Source organism: Dromaius novaehollandiae, chromosome 19, assembly GCF_036370855.1.
Source record: "Dromaius novaehollandiae isolate bDroNov1 chromosome 19, bDroNov1.hap1, whole genome shotgun sequence".
In the NCBI taxonomy this organism is placed as follows: domain Eukaryota; kingdom Metazoa; phylum Chordata; class Aves; order Casuariiformes; family Dromaiidae; genus Dromaius; species Dromaius novaehollandiae.
In genome coordinates this window covers 9768282-9789486 of record NC_088116.1, presented here as the reverse complement: position 1 = coordinate 9789486, position 21205 = coordinate 9768282, and the positions used below count along the sequence as shown (strand labels likewise).

The 21205-nt window shown below is 44.2% G+C and overlaps 1 protein-coding gene and 2 long non-coding RNA genes across 9 annotated transcripts in view; 1 reads left to right on the top strand and 2 right to left on the bottom strand.

Annotated features, from left to right (window-relative positions):
- CLIP2 (CAP-Gly domain containing linker protein 2) overlaps positions 1 to 1080 on the bottom strand; it is an 88599-nt gene extending 87519 nt beyond the window's left edge. For 2 of the 4 annotated variants that reach the window (XM_064523430.1, XM_064523435.1), the window contains exon 1: positions 597 to 805. The gene's annotated coding sequence lies outside the window, so the exon portion shown is untranslated. Of the gene's footprint in view, positions 1 to 596; positions 806 to 1016 lie in introns of those variants that run through there. The other 2 variants (XM_026107185.2, XM_064523434.1) reach the window with 2 other exon arrangements.
- A 41-nt stretch (positions 1081 to 1121) lies between these two features.
- LOC135330335 (uncharacterized) lies at positions 1122 to 3452 on the top strand. Its single transcript, XR_010392306.1, has 2 exons — positions 1122 to 1768; positions 2571 to 3452. It is a non-coding gene; the product is annotated as an uncharacterized LOC135330335 (long non-coding RNA).
- A 1973-nt stretch (positions 3453 to 5425) lies between these two features.
- LOC112987334 (uncharacterized) lies at positions 5426 to 21196 on the bottom strand. 4 transcript variants are annotated; one of them, XR_010392303.1, is made up of 7 exons: positions 18779 to 21196; positions 17739 to 17814; positions 17076 to 17231; positions 15886 to 16028; positions 10666 to 10808; positions 6177 to 6806; positions 5426 to 5709 (listed from the first exon to the last, which is right to left on the bottom strand). It is a non-coding gene; the product is annotated as an uncharacterized LOC112987334 (long non-coding RNA). The 4 variants fall into 4 exon arrangements; XR_010392304.1 differs by having other exon boundaries at positions 5426 to 6488; positions 6716 to 6806; positions 18779 to 21155; XR_010392305.1 differs by having other exon boundaries at positions 6716 to 6806; positions 18779 to 21155.
- Positions 21197 to 21205: the final 9 nt, after the last annotated feature.

The window sequence follows — 21205 nt, the reverse complement described above, 5'->3', positions numbered from 1 at the left end:
AGCAGTCCAGCTTCCCGCAGACAAAAGAAAATCCCCGTTTCAAAACCAAAACTCACTTGGCACCAAGCGACTGACGGTGACACCCAGCGCTACCTCCATCTTCCCAGCATCAGCCCCGGCTGCTCCCAGGCGGCGACAGCAAGGGACATTTGCCGTGACCCAGCGGGCAGGTTTGCCGCCAAAGCAGCCCCAGCCGCGCCGGTACCGGCCCGGCCCAGCCCGCAGCCCCGCGCGTGCAGGCGGGTGCGCCAGGCCGGACGGGCCGCGATGGGCGCCGCGGCACAGCCCAGCCCTCCGGGCGGGACCGCTGCAGGGCCGGGAGGCAGCGCGGCAGCAGCGCCGCAAACCGCCGCCCGGGGCAGGGGCAGGGGCAGGGGCAGCGCCGCGCCCCAGCGCAAGGGCAACGCTCCGCCGTGCGCCAGGCTCCCGAGGGAGGCGAAACGCTGAAAGCCAGCGCTGACAACGCCCGAGCGCCCCGGCCGCCGCACGCCTTCCCCGCGGGGACCCGCGCGGCTCCATCCCGCCTCTCCTTTGTTGCGGGCTCGGAGTCGAGCTCCCCCCGTCCCCGCCGCACCCTCCGCCGCGCTCCCTCCTACCTTCTCCCTCGCTGCGCCCGGCTGCGGCGGCTCCGCGGCGGAGGAGGCGGCGGCGGCGGCGGGACCGGCCTCGCAGCGCCGCACTGGCCGCCCGCGGGGCGATGCCGGGGCCGCGCCGGCGCCGCGCTCCCGCTCGAACAAAGGGGCCGGGCCCGCGGCCGCGGCCGCCCCCCGCTCCGAGATCCCCCTGGTTGCCGGGCCTGAGCGCGCCCGGAAACCGAGTGGGAGGGCGCGAAAGGGAGGCGCGGCCGGGCGGCGGCGGGAGGCTGCGGGCGCGGCCCTCTCCCGGCCCCCGGGCACCCGCCAGGGCAGAGAGCCGGCGGCTCCCCCCGCCAAAAATAAACAAAGAAGCAGCTTGGCTTCAGGCGGCTCCTGCCCGAACATCCCTTCCGCTAAGGGAAGGAAAGAAGCAGCACTAACCATAAAACGCACCTTCTGCTCAGCAGAGATGTGGCCTCCTTCCTCCTCGCGATGGATCTGGTCAGTGGAAAGGAGGAGCTCTCCCAGCACACCTGAATTTACACCGTAGTAAATGTGATTGATGTGGGAAGAGCAGGAGGAGGTGGAGGGGCTTCCTGGAAAACGGGGAAAGCCCCAATTAGCAGGGAGGTCCTGGGGAAGCCCGCAAAGGGAAAGCACCTGCAGCCTGTGGCAGCTCCTGCCTTCAAAGTCAGGGATGAGCTGAGCACGTAACCCTCGCTGGTCCCCTTTGCTGACAACTCCCAGGGCTGTGGCTGGACCGACCTTGGATGAGACGTACCATGCAGGGTCAGAGATACCTAGAGCCGGTCACCTGACCTTGCATCTTTAATTTGGACAGGAGTCAAAGTGCTTTGTACCAGGGCCGCAACTCTACTCCATGTACAGACATCTCGGATCAGCCAGGAGGCTGCGTATGAGATTTTGCCTATCAGATAAAATAGTGGAAGGCCCTCGGCTGTGCAGTAATGGACTACAGCCCCAGCTGGCAACGGTCCTGTAATTTGGAGCCGTAACTCTGCTCCGTACCTCCCGTGCCAGGCCCAGCATGGGTCCCCAAAGCACTGTGGAGATGCGAGTGAAGGAGATGCTCGTGGCAAAGCAGGGAAGAACCAAGCGGAGGTCAACTGAGCATCACTCAGAAGATGAGATTTGACAGCCGTGGCCTCAGCAAGACAACCCAGCCGTGCGAGGTAGGCAAGCACCTCGCGTCCCATCCCGCAGAGAGGAAGGTGAAGCGAAGCGAAGGGAAATGGCTGGCCCAAGCCAAAAATAGCACCTGAAGCACCTGACTGACGCCTCTGCTTTGACTGTTAGCTCACTGTGTTTCCCTGATATTTCCCCTACATCCAAACTCAAGTCATTGCTCTGCAGTTCTGGATACGGGATTTTTTGTCTTCTTTCTAATCTGCAGTTGCCTAGGGAGACAGTATGTCACCGGGAAGAAATGAGCTAGAAGAGAAAGTGCCTATGGAAGCACACACTGGCCTCCAACGGGGGGGCTAGGTTGTCCCCCCAGCTTTGCCAGTGGCTTGCCATCTCTGCCAGTTCATGTCCTGAGGTCCAAATTTCTTTCCTCACCTATAAAATGGGAACAGCGATGGTGACCATGCTTTCTGGGCTCCAGAGAGACTAACAGAAAGCAGCACATACAGCCATGCATTTTATGATGACCAGTGTGTCTTTAAAGCAGCTTTGAAAAAAAAAAATCTCTAATATTTCCAGGTGCTTCAGGGTAGGATAGTTCAAGTCAGATACTGCTCAGAAGTTAAACCTTCTCATTTTTGATCAATTGCACAATTTTATGCTGCATCTTATATATCCTAGTTTGTTCTTATTACTAAAACTTCCATATAAACACTTAATTTACAGTCCCATGTCTACATTACAACAAATAAGGTCAGCAAGCTTGGGGTTATACTTTGTCTGCCAGTAGTTTGTGGTATGCACAGTGGCCGAGTGTCATTTCCTGTCTTCGGTTTCGTATTATTACAGGACCAGGTCCCAGGACTGAAACGCTTTCAAGACAACTACGCTACGAGCTGGGATGTTCCTGATTGGTTTTACATTTCAGCAGCAGAAGCGTTGACTTCTAAAAGTACTTTTCTTCGTTAAAACTCAGTTGTCCCAAGGGCTTCTTGCGCAAATAGCTGTATGTCACAAAGACTATTATTTGTTTTGTGCTACCGTAGTGACTTGAGCCCTCCTAGGATCTCAGGCCGTTGCGTCGGGCGCTGCATGCGTGCAGAAGAAGAGGCAGACCTTCACCGCTGAGTCAGATCCCCCTCTCACTCATGCTAGCGTGACACTGATGTAAAACAGAGGAGAACCAGGCCCGCTTGCTCCAGTAAGATGAAGTTTGAAAACTTTCACAGCTCACAGTCATTTCCTTGAATCATTTCGACAAATCTGTCTCTCTGACTAAACTTTCTCAGAGGAATTTCCAGGGAGAGAGGGAAAGATCATCCAGGGCCAGAGCACTTGCCTGAGAGGTGGCCGAAGTACCCAGACAGCTCTCCTAGAACGGAGACTTGCATTTGTGTCTTCGCAGTGAAGCTGTCGCTTCAGCTTTCATTGCACCTGCTCTTCACCAACAATTTGAAAAGCTCCAGGATGAAAATAAGTTTTGAAATCCCATCTTTCCACAGAGCTCCACTATTTCCCAATAACTATTTATTCAAAGGGGCTGCAAGCAGACAAACAAGCCTGTGCTGATGATCGCAGTAAAGGAGAAGTACACAAGACACTTAAATTTCAGCCTATGAATATATGAACTCTTGTTAGTTTTACATAGGTGAGCAGGGCCATGAATTTGAATTAAACGATTATATGTAGGAAGCTGGAAGGCCATCTCTAATGTTTCTAAACTATCACATTTGTTTGATAAACCTCCTGGCGTATACCAGCCTCCTGTTCTAAATGATAGGATATATATTTTTTCTTGAAAAGTGGCTTATTGCAGATAGTCAAAACTCTTTCCACTTGACTGATAATTTTGATTTGCTGACTATTTGCATTAGCTGGGATCCCTGAGAGGCTTCACAGCCTTTTTTTCCCTGAATTATCCTGACAAATTGAAGCATTACACAGATAAAGTAATGTAAAAACCAAGGGAATATTTTTGCACACATCTAGGGAAATAAAAACAAATACATTTGTGTTTGCCATACCTAGGTTGCTATGTCTGAATACAGATAGAAGATAAGAAATGGCCAAAATAGTCAAAAATCTTGCCATTTTATTACTCAGCACCAAGAGAGGAAGCACCTCTCCAAGAGACCTCATGAGACAACTTATCTGTCATTTAGCAGTAGGTTGTGCTTCCTGAAGTCCTGATGGTCTTATAGTTATTCCCAAAAGGCAGCCAATGCTTAAAGGCTGCAGAGGGCATATACAGGCCACCTGAGGAGGTGACCTCAAGACCTCAGAAGTCGACGAAAGTTTCAGATTCAAATTCTTTCAGTCTTTTCCCCACCACATGCCCAGAAATTCCTGTGAAATATATCCTTTCCCTGCCATTGTACTTTGCGGGACTGATGGAGTGAGGGCAGAAACAAACATACTTGGAAATGTTGTGTAACTTCACTGCTGTCTACTTTCAGTTTTGTGATGTGATTTCCATCATCTCAGAGATGCAGCCACAAGAGTGTAAGTTCTTCCTATTCATTCAAGCTGACGATATAAACAGTCTGCTGCATTTAGTGGCAGAGCACAAAATGCCAACACTGCTGGGAGAAACAAGATTAAAGCAGTAATTTAAAGAAAAGCTATTTTCCTTTGATTACAGAACTGCTGAAAGAACTTATCTTAAAGATCAGTGACTGCTTTAGGCTTTATCCATTCTAAGCCAAGAGTAAAGTTCAGAAACCTCTTGTAAACAGCTTTTAAACTGTTAAGAGCTTGCACATTTGTAACAGTTCAGTCCAGTGGCGCCACATTTTCAGGCATTTGCTGTCCAAGAGCCATGGCAAAGCCTCTAATACGCAGCAGATTTTGTTGTGACTCCTTAGGTGAAAAAAAAAAATCTCTCTCATCTAGCTTCAGACATCTACATCTGAACCAACAGTCTAGACTTCCTATATAACCAGTGCACGGAAACAGGTACTTCTGGGGTGCAGCTCCCCCCATAGCACCGCAGGCTTCTAAAATAACTCAGATTAATTGCTCTCTAACAACGCCTGTTTCCATCCATGAATTATAGGGGTGGTTTAGAACTATGTCAAATGAGATGTTTAAAGTTATGGGATATGAATTGCACTCTTCTTCCTTCCAGAAATGCTCAGCATGACTGATCATGCTTAGTTTGGTACAAATAGGTTAGACATGCATTTTAGATATGTTCTTGTCTTAAGGCCTGACTTTGTTCTATTTCACTGATGAAAAAAAAGAAAAAAAGAAAAAAAGAAAAAATTACTGCTGGCCAGGATTCAACAGGAGCAAGATCTGGCTCCAGGACTGTTCAGGGCAGTGCACGTGGCTTGCACAGTGCAACTGAACGTGCTCTGAAAGAAGGCTTTCTGCTGGGTTGACTGCTGTGCATTCCTACACATTTGTTAACATAAAAGAGAGTGTGGGTGGAAATATATTGAAGGATCATGGCAGTTCTCATTAATTATGAAGATCAAGAGGAACTTTTACTGCCATTTTAGTATATTTCCATATTTCCTATACTGAAATTAGTGCATTAACTGTTATTTAAACTTCAACCATCAGTATAATTTAATCATTAGCAGTCTAGTTCCTGTTGTTCTACATTTTTCAAGTAAACTTCCTTGTAGCAGTAGCAATGATTCTGAGGAATGTGAGACAACTCCACACAAATACAACACAATAAAATAGACCACACTGTATAACCAAAGAAATACTGTAATTTTTGTTACAAGGAATTTTCCCTGTCCCCCAGCCCAAAAGCAAGTGAGTTTTCAGAGAAGCCCAGCATTTAGTAAGTGGAGCCTTCTGGAGTTCTGTCCTCTGATACAATCCTTGTCCAAATGACCTACATAAGATCACACTAGCAGTAGAGAGTTTGGAATAGCTCCTTTTTAGTCAGTAGATTATAGTCAATCTTTTCATCAGAAGATCTCAATTTACCAAGATGAGGACTATTATCGGCTCTTCTTTACAGATGGAGTAACTGAGTCATGGAAAGAAAAAATAATTTATTCATGGTCACACAGCAGAAACAAATATGTTGGTTGTCATCAGCACTTTCAGTGTCAAACTTCTTTTAATTAAGCACGACCAAAAGACAGTAACAAAGGAGGCTCAAAATATGGAGAGGCTGAAGGGATATTGGGCACTAATGAGTGTAACAGCTTATTCCTGATAGAGAGGAGAACAGAAAAAAAAAAACAAAAACCACAAAGGTTAGGTAGTGGATAAACCATTCTAAGCAGCCCTCCCATCCCAACACAGTACAGCGTATTTATTTTCATTTCTTTTCTTTTTTTTTGTTATTGACCTGAAGTTTGTTGCTTGTCTGAATAAAGACTAAAGAAAAGGGCTGTACTTTGCTTAGTCCATTTTCTTAAGGATCAGGACAATTGATAGTTGCCCTGAGCCAGGCTTGCACTAACAGAAAGGACTTTTACACCCACTTACCTCAAAGGCAAGTAAATAGCACCCATATTTTGACTGGGAAACTGAAGTTGGGAGGAATTCACTTCTCTTCCCAAGGCCCACATTAATTCAGTAGCACAGCTGGGTACAGAATTGAGGTGGCCAGACTTCGGTCATGATAATGTTGTGCTTCCACTCAATTCATACATTTCTTTCTATATACATTCGAGTCAGAGAAGAAAGCCTGCCATAGATCTCCCAGCACAGTACACTCTATTCATTAGATGAAGCTGCAATCTATTTTGTAAAGCCTCTGGTAATTCTCTGGTTCCTCTCTTTCTAGCTTAGTGTACCCTGGAGAAAATACGAGGGGAAAAAGATCAGCAATAAGGAGGCAACTATGCATTTTTCCAGTTGCCAGGCCATCACATATACCAGCATCAGTAGCTTGCGAACCATCCGAGTTGTGTCTCTGTGCTTTGGAAAAGAAAATTACTTCTGGCTCACTGATAAGGATGATTATTTTTCACTATATGTCAAAAGAATTATTCCCCTCTTCTGCTACTGCTCCAAGTACGTACCATCAGAGTCCTCTCACTGTTGTCAGGGCTGTGAAGATTTGTTGCCTTCTCTGCCCTGGTAGAATGGGATTTGTAACAAACTGGAGCCACACTGTAGAGCAAGAAAAAAGCAGACTATTTTGCTGTTGTTTGGACCTGACACAAATACTATTTCAGATTGAATAGAAGCACCAGATGTTTCTAGTACTAGGGCTACAGTGTGCAGGGCCTGTGGGAGGCAAGAGAGTCCCATTTCCTTTGGATAAACTGGAGTGTGTTAGAAGATCAAAGATGAGGAATGGGAGCCAGGCTGAAAAAGTTTCCTATTTGTGGCTAGAATTGAAAGAAAGAGGGGGGGAAAAAAAGATTTCAGTACCTACAAATGAAGCTGTATTTATTCAAGGAGAGGAGGGGAGGGAAACGAGCTCCAATTTTGACACTTAGAGAAAAGCCAGACTTTTTAAATGTCTTTAGCGTGCAATGAATTGAGCTGTTTTGGACAGCTGGCCTGAGTGGAGGCACCAACCACTGAAAAAACCCAGTCCTGCCACTTTGGTTTCTCAGCCTTTAATTCTCCAGAAAAGCAAGGCCATCTCCAGAAAGAACACTGACACTGTTATTTAACATAGGGCTCCCTATCTCAGAAGATCCCAAAGCACACAGGAAACAATCTTCAGAGACTTTGCAGATGGGAAAAGTGAAGTATAAGGAAGTTTAGATGACTTGCAGTCCCATGCAGCATCACCTACAGTCTCCTAATTTCCAGTCACTAATCTAACCAATAAGCAAGTTTTCCCAACAAACTATGTACACTGAGACGTAAGCTCAGTTAAAGATAAGGCTATGTTGGTGAGCTCTGCTAGAGCTGTGCTGGCTCCATATCGAGGTGTGGAATAATAGCAATATTCTTGCATAAGACAGGAAGAATATGGAAAAGGTGGGAGCCAATCCACAGTACAACTAGCTGCCCTCTACTTCCCCCAAACATACATGTTTTTAATTAAGGACAGGTTTCAACCAAAGACCCTGAGTGATCTAACTTAAATACTACAGTAATGGGCATAGTGTAAATACACAGCTCAAAATGCACAGCAAATCCTGTTTCAGCACTGACGCAGGGGAATGGGCTGCTATCCTGCCTCTGGGAGAGTGCTGGATGGCAATTAAACTGCTTTTGTTCTCTTTCCACAGAAAGGTCCATTTGCAACAGAAAGATGCTATTCTGGTACAGAGGAACTATCTACCATATGTTAGAATTTCAGTTTTCCCACCATGATATGTTTTCATCATCAGCTTGTTCAACCATCCACTGCTCCCAGCTGTCCTTTGTTAGGAAGACATTAACAAGTTTGAAGAATCAGTGTGATGTCTTTATAAGAAGGGCACTATTTCTTTACGCAGTTTTGCTGTGACAGCAGAGTAGCAAGACGCCCCAAATGACCTGACTCTGTGACCAGATACTGGTGCAGTGATTGCCAGAGGGAAGGGGCAGACATGACTCCCAAAAATCCAGTCTTCCTACAACGGATATAGAAAGGTTGAGAAAGGCAGATCCTTTGCCAGGTGTTCCTTTTCATTTTACAATATTTATTACGGAAAATCCTTTAGAATGTGTATTTTGTTGATCACATGCCATGATATAGCCCAGATCCAGGAACTCCACACACACTTTTTTGAGTTTCCTGCTAATTTAGTTCTACTAATTGCACTAAAGAAATTACACAGTGTGTTCCCATAAGAAAGAATCACAACTTGAAAGCTGCCAGTGTGGCTTCCTGTAGAGCAGTGTACTGGGACACATGAAAACTAGTCTTGTTTTTAGTTTTGCTGCTGGTGTAAAATGGAAACTCAGAGGTGCTGCTACCCATCCAGCTCAACAACTGTTTTCACTAAGAGCAAAAAGGGAACGATGATACTGACGTGATCTGTAAAGTGCTTTGAGATGAACAGACTAAATGTGGTGGGTATGCATTAAAATAGCTTATGGTGCAGACTCTAATATTTGTCTCAGCCCTAAATACTTACGGTCAAACGCAATGAAAACTGCAAACGCTCAGTCCTTCTCAGTCATGTTGGAGCTGACGGCTAGTCCTGATCTTTAAGGTGCACTACAGCCTGTCAGTCCTCACGGTGCCCTTAAGCACACACTTATCCCATTTCATAACAGAAGACACATCCACACAAGAACTACATTTAAAAATGGGGGACCCGGTAATAACGTGCAGCCTTTCTAAGGAGACTGGGCACATAGAAAGCACATGGCACAAGCAGCATGTTCTCTACTGCTTCAAAGAAGGTAACAGTGACTGTACCAAACACCCCCACGCTTGGAACAGGGTGGTCTTCATGTCAGCCACAGGAGTACCTGCATGGTTATTATTTAATGAAGTAGCTTATAATCTATGTCACATATAACTAAAATCTGAGTGTTGTTTAACTTCCTGGAGATGTTTAAAACAGCTTCCCTTCTCGGAGAGCAACCAAAGCAAGGGGTTCCTGGACACAAGGGCTAAAGCTCACTTTGTGCATGAAAAAACTACATACAGCCCAGTCTCTTCTCAGTCCCTCTCTGCATATGTGAGGGATCAGTCATGCAAGCATGCATTACAGCCCTAGCTTCAGACACTGCAAACACACCATGTGTGCCTCAGATCTGGCCAGTGAAAAATGTCAGCTTCTTAGTTGTGCAGATACAAAAGAATGAATGGAAGGGAGGTGAAATGCGTGTTCCTTTACCTTCTTTAGAAGTAAGAGAATCTGAGAAGGATGCCAGCAAATATAAGATTAAAAGATGGAAAAATACATTTAAAATAAATTAACCTGTGGAACTCAATGCCAGGAGATATTAAGGATAATTAAGATAATTATACTGCAGCTGTAGTTATGTTAATAAGAATTAAAATTAAAAAGTAGGAAACAATCTTTAATTTAATTAAACTATTTTGGACAGATTCTATAATTGTTGTTTTCAGAGTTAGGCTTGTATCTCTTCCCTTTAAACCTATGATAGAAGTCAGCTTCTTAGAGGGGATGTTTGCTTTAACAGACCTCTGGTGTGATCCAGCAAGCAATTTGTCTGTACCTTTCATTTTATATTCTTTATATTCTTTGTGATATACCTAAGAATGCCTGTGGCAAAAGAACAGAAATAATGGCTTACTATCTGAGATATTTATTGAAGAAAGGAAATAAGAAATGAGAAATTAGCAGACTTTTTGTGAAAAAGACTTCAAAAATATGAATTAAGCCATGTCACACTCATCTAGCATGCAAATTGTACATATTGCTATTTCTAAAGTGGAAAAGAGAGAGAGAGAGAGAGAGAGAGAGAGAGAGAGAGATAAAGATATTTGCAAAACTAGGCTCAAAGTGTCATGGAAACAGCTCCCCTCTCAACAGATTGAAAATTTCACTTCTTGCTGCATATAGGTTAGCATGGCAGAGAAATCCACCCACATGCATTCTTACCTACCACGCCAAAAGCTATGATATTTAAACAGACTATAAATACTGACCAAAGTCTAGCAAACCTAACAAATGATCAAATCTCACTGTTTTTCTTTTTGCCACTGGGCTCATTGTAAGAGATTATAAATACTTTGTGACATCAAGGTCATAATACAAAGCCATGACCATATTGCAATTCCAGAGAAGATTGCCTTTTGAATGACATACTGCAATGACCTTCAGCTCCTAATAGTCAAGGAATTCAAGTCTGACAATTCCTGCACTTCCAGGCTTCAGCTCATGCAGATCACCTGTCACAGGGCCAACAGGACCGATCTGGGGAAGAACAGCCAAGATGTGCAATGCAGGGTGCTGTCCAGCAGTCACTTACATGGAAAATAAACAGGATATGAGATGTTGACCCCTGCACACTGATAGCACTGCAAACTTACAGGCCAGTTTCATTCTCCCTATTCCCACAGCACAATAAATACATCACTGTATTTAAAGTTCAGTTTGTGTACCTGGTAGATCCAGAAGAATGTAAGCAGATCAAACTGGGCAGTAGATGAAAAGAAACTTCAGCCTTAGAAAGGATTCATTCCACCTTTGCTGCCTTGACTGTATAATTCTGAGAAGTGTGGAATGCACAAGAAAAACAGTCAGCCTGTAACACAGAAGCAGACAGAATGGTGAAATACTCCTCCCCTACTAGTGGGGATCTGAAGGGTACTGGTGTCATTTCCACCACAAAACAAGACCTGTCCCACAACAGTTCTTGCATCTGTTCTCATAGGAACTGTGCCCAGTTTGCCAGAGCCACAGACTCAGCCAGGACATGCTATCACTGAGCTCTCTTGGAAGCCAGAGACTCTGATCTCTGCACCAAAAGACTATTTGCAATCATCTTCCACCTCTGCAACCCTCTGGCCTACAGCACACCATCTTATCAGGCCAATATGAAAGAAGCTTTTATCCCACACTGCAATGAAATGATGCCCAAGCACCCAGTCCTGGGAAGTACTTCACGCTCCCAGCTTATTGATTTAAATGGGAACTGAGGCCCCAATTTAGCAAAAGTCTTAAGTGCAGGTTTAACTTCACACGTAGGCGCAATCCCTGCGAAATCTATTAGATTAGACTAGACACGTCATGAAAGTCAAGCCTGTACCTGTGTGCACTGTGGCTTGCAGGTACATGGCCTCCATCAGGAACAGGCCTTTCCATGCACTACATTGCTTTGAGGCAGCAGAACACAGCTGCAACAGGATGCCACTAGAGACAGCACTAGGATTTTAGTCTGAAAATCCTTTATTTCCTTAGGAAAGCTCTGCTTTACTGCAGCATCTGGCTTTCCAATGACATTCCTGCCTTTTAGCTGATTTTCCAGCTGTACTGATCGAGCCATAAGAAAGCCAAAGACCTTTCTCAAGGTTACATTGACTGATGCACTGGGCAAAGAAAGTCTATTTCTGACTGCCGAGATGTCTTTTCAATCAATTATTTCCACACAATTCCAGTTCTAATAAACCAAGCTATAATCTACAATCCTGCCAAATGAGGTCTGTGGCTGATGTGTACTGCTTTCACACAATATGCATGTATCTATATGCACACTGCATTCTGTAGCACCTTTAGCATAAGTCTATTTTCAATGACATCATTCCAAGATGAGATTCACCAAGTAGAATTTTGTTTGTGTATTATAACGCACTGAAACAAGGGACTTTCATGAAGGGCATTTTGCTGTATTCTAGCTGTATTGCGTCAAACCTTCACATGCATTAGCAGCTAACCCCAGTGAAGCAGCTGAAAGATAAACTGTACAAACCAACCAGTTTGTATAGCTGCTATATTCATTTTACAGCAAAGATTAAGTGTGCAGCTCTCAGTCCTTCCATATTCCACTCCAACCTGGCTCCAAAGATAAATAACTTAATGCAGGTTCGCATTTGTTTCACTGTATCATCAATCTATAGGAGATGAACTTCTGAAAAGCAGAGAAAGTCGACAGCTCGAGCCTAACACACATTCAGCCTAATAATGGTATATGAGACTTGCTGGTCTTTCAGCACCTTAATCAGCTGGCGTCAGCATACACTTCAGGCGGTTAACTAAGAATTCACTGCTCAGACAAAGAGGGTTGCCACTGAAGAACAGTATAGTCACGGAGGACTTAGAGAGCATTCGAGTTTAGATAACCCTATCTGCTTGGGAAGCAGTTTACCTGATTAAGAATCCTCCTCTAGTGCAGCAGTAAACGCTACCTTACATTAATGATTGTACAACTCGACATTCAGCTGGACAAGTACAAAAAAGGGGAACACAAGGAAAGATTCCTCTGCTTGCCACAGTCTGAAAAGGGAACATAAGCCCATGATGCGCTCCGTTCAATAGATACATCACGGACAATTTCAGTTCAATCATTTAAATTTGTCAGAGTTATAAACTGCTTGAAACAAGAGCTGTTCCTTGGTATTAACTACAGGCAGCACTGCTTACGTTGGAAACAATCAATAGATTAAACCCTAAGGCCTGGAATTGTTTTCTCTCTTCTCCAGTCTCCCTGTGTGCGAGGGAGGAGGCATCAGCAACCACAGCAATAAAAAGCAGCGGCCACACCAGCTGGCAGTGGTTTCCTCCCTTCATGGCTCCTGAAGAACAGCTCATATTTTATTCATGAAAAATGAGGCCTCTGGAAGACTAAGCAAAAAAAACAGGAAGTAAATATTTCTTGGGGGCACCCGGTCGCGATCTGGCAAATGTCCAAGATGTCAAGAACCAGAGGAGGGAGAGGAGGATGGAGGCACGAAACCTCCCTTTCTAACAGCCTTCCTGTGATCGTAGGAAGGAGGCTCACAAAGGGCAAACGGCACCCGTGGTGACCCAGCAAGTGCAGTGGGAACAAACTCTGCTCACGTCCTGCATTAGAGGCCCATCCTATCGAGTCCCCGGGGAGTCACTGCACTGCAAGGGAAATGCACTCTGCAGGGTCAACATGGAAGCAGGACAGGACAGGATCCCTACAACATCCAACATCCCCCTCCACGTCTGGGCTCAGAGCAAGCACCTTCCTGGAAAAAGGGATCTTCTCTGCTTACAGAGCCAGACAGTCCTCTTCCATTTCCTTGTGTCCCCAGTACAGTGGTGAAAACCACCCTAATGTCAGTGGGGAATATCACAACCTCCTGCAATCCTTCACTTTCCTGAGAAGACTGATGTAAAGCTGCAGGTGTCATTTATAGGCCACTAACTGGAGACAACAGAAGCATCCTGTAAATTCTAATTGTTTGCAGAGGAGCAACCATCATTCCCCTCGCAGTTCAGACCTGACGCTTACACAGCACAGGCTCTTGCTAGTTTCCTAAGCCTTACCATCAGCACGGACTATTTCTGAACTTTATTTTTCACAGGACACTATAAAAAGACCTTTCAATACGGAGAAGCCCGGGATGCTTCTTGCAGATTTCTGGAATCTGTGGAAAAGGGAAGAAGCTTCCTACTACCTTCCAGCAGACATCCTAAGGAAGACACATACCAGGGAAGCTTTGTCCTTTGAAAATTACAAGAGAAACATAGCAATTTACATTAACATCAGTTCTTCATTTTTTTTAATTACCACCTAATGAACATTAGCCCTCAAAATATCTCCCCTACTGAGGGCTGAGCAAATGAGAAACAAGTCATAGCGGGGCAGTCAGAATGAAAGGAAGGGAAAAACAAGACCATAAAAAACTCGCACATCAAGAGAGGCAGAGAACTGCGCCCTGGGATGCAGCAGCCAATATTCATTTAATAATGCCAACATTTTATATGCAAAGCTTTCCTGGGTGTCAGTAAAGTATATGGATTAATAATGGCATGTGGTGGAATAAGATGAAAAATAAATTAATGTCTAATATGACCTTTATGGTGGCGGGGGGGAGGAGAAGGAAATCACTTTTTCAGTGCAAGCATTGCTAAAACTACTATTGCAGAAAGAAACTAAAAACAAACAAACAAACCCCAAAACCTAAAGAGATACCAAATTAAATGCTAGTTTTATTTAAATCAGTGGGAGTTTTCTCCTGTACTACAATAGGACTAGAACTTCATTTATTTCTCTCTTTAGTTAGCTTATTTATTTTGAAAAGCACACTCAAATGTACGTAGCTGTCTTGAGTATGTGAATGCTGAAAGCCCATTGGAAACTGAAGCTTAAGCAGGCAAGCTCTGAGCTGGCATTAGAAACCTCAGCCTTCGGGGGCCGAGACATTTCTCTCTTCTTCAATTACAGTCAGTTTCTTCCCTACCAATGTGTGCATCCCAATTTCCCCCTTCTATAAAACTTATTCATAAATATCTGCAACAGAGATTAGGAAAATTAGGAAGCTGATTATGCACAGTTTCTACAGAACCGAAGTACTTTTAGATGATTTTGGATGCATGAAACAAAGGAGACTGATACTAAGCTTTTCTCTTCCTGCTACCGTTAAAGCTGCTTTGAGCAGGTGCAGATAAAAATAATAGAAAAAAAATCAAAGAAATATGTAAGTTAATGTTTAATTTTGATTAGATTAAGTCTGTTACTTTGATATACCATTAAACCAAGATTTACTGGATACCAGCTAGACAAGAGAGGCAAGCAGTTTCAGTTTGTTTATAAAGTCCTATATTCTTGCATAGCACTTAAATGCAATTTCAATGAAGTGACAAGTTACTCTGCCGCTTAAGTGGAGCTCTCTCTACACTGTAACTTACTGACCTTTTCTGTTGGGTTGTTTTTCAGAGGAGCTTTACAATGGGTCAGTAGGAAAAGCGCAACCTGGGTGAAGGGAAATCAGGTATTCTCAGGGAATTCACTACGCACCAAAAGATACTCAGGTCTGACTATATTCAAACTTACAGACAAGTCTCACCTACCCAGTAAGGCCCTTTCTGATACAATTCCTTCACTGGGAAGGGGCAAAATGGAAATCCAAATATCTTTAATATAGGAAAGAGAAAGTTTTCCTTCCCCTCTCATTTCTCAGCAGAGTTCTTCTGTGATTCCTTTAGTTCAATACTGTAGCACCAGCAGTAATCAGTGGCAAATGGCTTGAATGGGAGATTACACTAAACCCAATTAAAGGAAGGGAAATTTAAGGAGACAGTCCTAAATTTAGGGAGCTAGCTGAGGTGGAAGGGAGTATGGATTCCAGGGTTAATACCCAAAGGTTTACCTCCACAGGAGTGCCCCTCTCATGTCTTATCCAAAAGACACTGCCTGCAGGAGCAGGGCCCCTCCTGGCACCACGGTGGACTGCTGCCAACTCAAACCAGACAATGCCAGCTAGGTAAGAACAATCCCCATTTCATACAGCACCTGGGTTTAACTAGAGTTTAACCCCCTAAAAAAAGAACTAATCCAGCGTCACCCAGTAATTCAGGACCATTTCCTTTCATGCTCTGTCAGACCAAGAAAAGATTCACAAGCAATTTTCCCTTGGGACAATGAAAGTTCTGAATGCTTATTTTGGTGTTATGCTTAATATCATCTACCAATTCAGCATTTAAATCCCAAATTGGTATGCAGCCACTAAAACCAATCTGAAGAGGATGAGTCCTGTTTTTCACAGTATAGTTGTGCAGAAACACACCAAACCTTTGGAGAAAAATTCACCCATATGCAGACACGTCTGAATAACCACAACCATCTTTTTGTCTGATTTTCCTCACTTTCTCTATCACTGAAGCTCTACAATGCAGCTAGAGTGCACCCTTACCTTAATTTTTCGCTAAAATCATTCTTTATGCTTTGAGCACTTCCTGTTTTGATTACTGCAGCTCTTCCTCATGACATTTCAAAATCCATGCTCTGCAGACTGTGAAGAATCCAGAGTGCTACAGCCTGGTAATTCTTGGGCTCCTGATAAACAATGACATTATTATATTTTCATCTTTTATGTACAGAAAATGAGCACAAATGGATTTTATTTAAGATTTATTTTGTTTCATTCAGCCAAAAATTGACACTGATCAAGTTTCGCCCAGTGTTTAAGAGACTACATACAAATGAAATAGATTGCATAATGTCATGCAGTACCAATTAGCGGCAGTCAGTGGAGAATATTACCAGACTGCTGACGTAAGGAATGAGCACAAGAAAGTACAAATGCTTGATGCACTAAACAAAAGTATCTTGCTATCATGGCTGGTTTGTGTTTGACTAAAAGTAAAGCAACACTGTAACTATTAAAAAACAAAAATACTTGGTAGAAACTCCATTGCAAAGTTCTTTCAAAATCTCTGACAAACTTCAATCAAATGTCAGTTCATATTCCCATCGTCGTGGGAAAATGAAGCCACAGAGGCTAAGTGTTATGTCCAAAAACACAAATAAGGTGGTGCACTGGTAAAAGAACGGACGAACCCAGGCTACCTACCTCCATTTCTAAATACTGGATGTTGTCATTCACTAAAGCTGGCTTAGCTGACACAGTCCCCAAATCTTTCACATGGTTTTGCGCAGGCCCAGGGCTGAAGCTTCCAGCAGAAGGCTCACAGACCACAGAGCCATCAGCTGAAGCAAAAAGATCCTTCCTCTTATGTCAGAGAGCCCCAGCAAGCCTCTCTCTGCTGCAAAATGCTCTTTGCAATGCCTACATTTGGCAGCTAACATCATGCACACAATTGCTTCCTCAGCATCCTCAAGGAAATGGGAGGAGTCCATGCCCTCCCTGGAGGCGGGCATTTATGCAAACAAAACTCATTACACAGATGAGAAAAGGGATTGCTCCTTGCTAGCCACAAACTGAAGGTGTGTGTGGCCAAAGTGCTCACTGGGTCACCGCTGAAAGGATAAATACATGACAAGCACAAACGAGCATTCTCTTCTCTAGCAGCTTTATCAACTGCGTTAAAATCCAATACCTTCATTTGGGCCTCTAGAAAAACGTATGCTGAAAGGAGTTACCTTTTCTGGAGACAAAAGAAGTCTCGTAGAGTCTGTTCTCAAGCTGTCACGGGTAACCCTGTGTGTCCTTCAACAGAGGTGTCCACACTCCCTCTGCTGACTGAAGCTGTAACCACACGTCTGGTCTGGTGCTGGGTCCACGGGGCCTATCATGTGCTTCAGAAAGAATGGAAATTTCAACAACATTGTTAGCCTTAAGCACCCAAAGACCAAGAGCGTAGGCCTTGCAAGCCAATGCTCTTGAACCCTGTTCTTGTATCCTAAGCATTGGACAATTTACATTTATTCATCAACACATGCATAAATAAGTCACAATAACACTTCTCTAGCTTTACATTGTGGTGATCTAAATCCATTCTTTTTAAATGGCTATAGGAAAGAATTTTAAATATTCACAATATGACATCTTCCCGATAGCAATAACCTGATATTGATCTTTGCATCTACTTTTTTCACAGTGGTCAATGGGCTTCAGTATGACTAGCCTGGCTTCCAGCAGGGTGAATTTGTTAACCGCAGACTAAGACAGCAAGCTCTGCTACTGCTTGCAATTTCATGTGACAACATAAAAAACATGCAAGATACTTAAAACGTAAAAAGCAATTAGAAGCCATAAATAAAATTGCTCAGGTGATGGAGCTGACAGATTCATGCTGTACTTACCCAGGTTACTCTGGTGAGCTGCCATTGCTCTACAGCCACTAAAGACGCTCACATGAGAATAAGGATGAGGCAGTGGCTACGGAAATAATCTAGATGTTAGTGTTCTGATGGAGCCTGAATGCGTGACCTCAGCCATATTATTTAGGAACAAATTTTAAACAATACACATAACTTGCACTGATCTGAGTTCATGTTAACTAATAAATAATTCTAAAACAAAGTAAATGTACCTCCCAAGGACATTCTACAGATAAAGATATTAAAAGCTGAGGGGTGCTATGATGCTACAAGAACAAGGACAAGTTAATACCCTGTGTACAGTCAGAGCGTCATCACTCTCTTCGCTCTTAGAGCTCAAACGCTGCAGCTCTACAGGAATCAAGGCCCCCGTCAGCCTGGGCCCAGATGTGCCAAGCCCAGGAAACCCACTAAAACAGTGATGCCGTATTTCACAAAGCACCAGCCCAGCCTCCCTGCTAACCTTCCCATCATTGCTTTCACTACGGGTATTTGTACCAGCTTTGCTTTATGCCTTCAATCTCAGTGAGCACAAGATAAAATGGTCGGTAGCATCAGAATTCATCCCACTCTCTCCGAGCTAGCAGCGTGAGAGGAGGAGAGCAGGGACTATTCTCCAAGGGGACTGCAGGCTCTGCGTTTCGCTGGCAGCACGACCATCTGTGCTACGTGACCTACTTGTGGGGGCTGAACAACAGCACGCTGCAATGGGAGGTGACAGCTTTAAGCTAGACTGCAGGGCTGGTGGGGATGAGGAAGGAGCAGCTGAAGGAACTTTGCACTTTCCCCAGCGCTGTAATTTAAGGTCTCAGCCCTCAGCCTTTTAGACCTGCTGGATAACGAATATCAGTATTAGTCCTACCAATAACAGTAAACTGGACGCACAGTGTTAATCCAAAAGCAGAATGACCTTGAATATAACACTATCCTCATCTACCCCAGAAAAGATTGTATACAAGATTTTTATTACTTTTCTGTAGCGAACATGCAATACAGATACAGATTTTTCACTAATGACTTGCCTGAAGTTAGCTGCTTCTTTGAGGCTTTACTTCTATTGCCTTTTGGTTTTTACACTTCACACACCGTCGTTTCATTGCCGTCACTCTTCACAGTCTTCAACTTCTGCCTCACTTTTAGTGTCTTTGCTAGTCTCACCTTCTTCAAAGTCTAACAAACCATCTTCGGTTCCCACCATGGCATATGATATACAGGATTTCTTAAACCCTTTTTGCCATAGCTTTTGCCTGACCACTGACAAGACCTGCTATACCGGCCTTCTCCAGCTTCCCTGTAGGGGCTAGAGCATGAGCTCTTGACCAGAGCCAATCTGAGAATAAGGACTCCAAATGGTCTTTAAAGGACTCATTCCCTGCTACATTAAGCACCTGCAGCTGGGACATCATTGCTCCTGGGATGACCACAGGATCTGCGGTCATTCTCTCTTTGGATGCATTCCAGACAAGCATTTCTCTTGCTAACTAAATTGTTAGTGAAAAGTGTGTATTTGTTCTGTAGAACAGATATTTAGTAAACTTTTTGTGCATATGTTTTGGAGGGACAGGCAGGAAGGAATTGTCTTAAATTCAGGATCATTCTTTCAGCACAACACACTACATGTACTGCATTCATGTGCGTTCATGCATCTTTGATGATACATCAAAAGAGTTCTGCCTTTTCAGCACTGAATTTGGAGTTCATTTTATCCTGAATGTATCCTGTGATTGCAACAGAAACTACATTAGCAACAGTACAAGCTCTGGGACAGATGGTTTTTAAGTTTCAGCTCAGGGTACTGTGACATCTCAGCAAACTAGGTATGCCCACCCACCTGCCATGCATCACTATTAATACCTGTGCCCTCAACAAATATTTGTTCTGCGTTTGACAAACTAGAGAATCACTGTGGAAATGTGAAGAGCTTCTGTATACATAGGGGTGCACAGGAATGCAGTGCTTTAGCAGACCGTGCTCCGAAGAAGCGCATATTGCAACTGATTAGCAGAAACGTATCGCAAAATCTGTCACCAGGCTCTCTGCAACAATTCTTATGAATGGTCTTTCTCACAGTCCTTCGGGTGCTTATCAGCAGCAATACTGCACATATAATGGGAGAATTAATGCTGGCCAGGAAAATTGTATCTTATCTAGAGGCTGGCACTTCCTGAGAGCATAACAACTGCTTAATTTGGCAAGAAACCAAAGCATGTCCAGCGTGTTATACTGACAGACTTTTACTGCCAGCAGTGCTGTATGCAGCTGCAGTATTTCACTGTCTCATGTTCGCTTCTGCTGAACACTGCAGTAAGCTAAATCCAAAGACAAGAGTAACATAGCAAGTCTGACGTATTGCAAGAACAATGTATTTAGCCAGTGTGTGTGCTAGAAAGTCTAAACACTGAAAAAAAGAAAAAAAAAAAAAGACTGTCTTGCCCTCCTAAGCCACATATTCATGCACTTTACCCCAATGGGTGAAATCCACAGTTAATTTAGACAGCCACTTAAAGCCTGCAGATCGCTTACAATTTCAACCTTATATAACACCTATCACAAAACCACTAAGAACTGCTTAGAGCTATTAATAAAAAAATCAAACAAAATTAAACCACCAGCCATCCTACCTACATAAAAGCTCAGACTATACTTTGCAGAACAGAAACTGCACCCGCCAGAGTTTTGGAGCCTTACGAAAAACTCAGCAAACACGATCACTGCCAGGCTGCAGGCAGAACCAGATCCGAAGGCTTAAGGCAACGCTTTCACCTGCAAACACCCAGGTGCCAACCTCAAAAGCCAAGCAACAAGCACCGGCCCTTAAGATAACTACACTCGAATGCAAATGTTGTGGCAAGCGATGCAAAGCCACCCTCTTAGAGGAGCATCATCACTCACACAGGGATTCAAATACGAGCAGTACTAAATTCCTCTTTCACATCAATCTTACATTAAAAACACTTCCCAAGGGATTATAGCCCAGCCTGAAGGACAATATAGCCCAGCCTGAAGGACAAATCCCCTGCTCACTAAACCCACAGGAGTAGCATCGATCCTGCTGAGCACAAGCAGAGCCCGAGGAAGTACCGAGACCCCAGAAACCACTGAAGTGTCAAACCACCAAGTGCTAACGTTTCGCAGCATCACCACGACACCCACCTGCACTAACATAACCCACGGTGTTTTGCAATGCATTTTTTATCGCTTTCATTTTACATGGGAAAATAAGGGGAGCTAGAAAAGGAAACAAGTGTTTAGACCCCTGAGGTGCAAACATATTGCCTTTTTTAAGATGTGGTAACACTCAACCGGTCAGCAAGGGGAGAGGCACAGCCAGACTCCCAAAGAGCTGGACCCGCGACCCCCCAGCAGTGCTGTGAGCGGCCCCGACCTCTAACCGCCCACCCCACCACAGCCAAGTCCCTCCCCCGGCCCCCAGCACCGGCGGAGAGCGC